This window comes from Nuphar pumila, chromosome 3, assembly GCF_984573655.1.
Source record: "Nuphar pumila chromosome 3, dmNupPumi1.hap1.1, whole genome shotgun sequence".
NCBI classification, from domain to species: Eukaryota; Viridiplantae; Streptophyta; class Magnoliopsida; order Nymphaeales; family Nymphaeaceae; genus Nuphar; species Nuphar pumila.
This window is the reverse complement of record NC_143251.1, coordinates 88,787,589-88,789,053: the sequence shown is the minus strand read 5'-3', so window position 1 is coordinate 88,789,053 and position 1,465 is coordinate 88,787,589.

Genomic DNA, 1,465 nt, shown 5'->3' with positions numbered 1-1,465 from the left:
TTATCATTGATTTTCGATTCTCTGTTCTTATTTCGATCATCTGTTCATATTCCAATCTCATATCTTTTTAGTTTTGATTTGCATTTTTATCTTTATTTTTCCTTTAATATTTTTTTTTTGTATTTATTTATGGCGTTCGCTATCATAAATGCATTCACATTTCATTTTCTTGAGCGTTTATATGCTTCGATCCATTACAAGTATTATCTTCCATGGTAAGTTCTGTTTTGGCATACACGTTTGAGTCAATTGAAAGATCGTTACACTAGCATTTCATGGTCCTTCATATCCGTTGTAAAACACTGTGTTCAGGTGGCCCTAAAACCAGGTTCTCATATGATTTACCATGGAAGTTCTATGTTTTTAATGCTTGATAGTTCTGATTATAAAATTCTTATCTATACCGAATCTGTCATTAAAATCTACATTTGAGTATATCATGACTCACTTCATTCCAACTTTAAGTCCAACTTGTATCGAATGTGATACGTGTCCCCTGTTTAAAGCTTGTAAAATACATGCTCATCTAATAAAAGCCCATGAGGGCCCATTCAATATCATTCCCCTATGCTTGAGTCTCACAGGAAGCTACCCGCATGGTATTAGTGTCAGTAATCCAGTTCATGGCAGAATGTTGCTCACAGTATGATTCATAGCAGTGCCGATTTATGTAAGGATCGGTCGTTAAAATTAATCTGGTAGCTGGAACTATCTCATGGACATCAGGGAGATTGTGATATCAAGCTATTGCGAGAGGTAAAAGTTGGAGAAGCATGCCAGGTACGTTCCAATTATCAGAGCAAATTGATGAAATCAACCCGAAAGAGATCAAACTCATCTGAGCAAACTTCGGTTGCATTAGGTTAGTTGATTAAAGGGATATTAACAGGGCATTATCAAAACCATCGTTCATCATTTATATGATTTACCTATGATTAATCATTTAATATCTATTTTGACTTGTCCAGATCAATTTCCTATGTTAGTAACTACATAAATGAGTCACATATCTCTTTGCATGTTATATTAAAATCCATTCAGATCATCTGTAATATTTTCATGTAACCCATTTAGAACATCAATGATTATTACTTCTTTCTGATTTTATTTCAAAACCCCATTGCAATTTTTTTTTTCTTTTTTTTGTTTAGTCTTAGAATTGATACTTCCTTGTATGCTTCACATTGTTTTAAGCACTTTATGTTTTCCTGTTGATGGTTTTGTGTTGACATTTTCTTGTTGCAGGATGGTTTAGCGTTGGCATTTATAGATTCATTTTTTTTTGTATCCTGTCATCTCCTATATAGCATGCATGTCTTCATATTTGCAGTCACCCTTCGTATGTGTATGTTTGCATGAGCTCGTATAGCAAGAATAGCAACTACACAAACACTGCATCTTGGATTGATCCCCACTTTCCAATCCAACACTCACAGTGCTTTTCTTGCTCGGTGTTTAGTGTGTT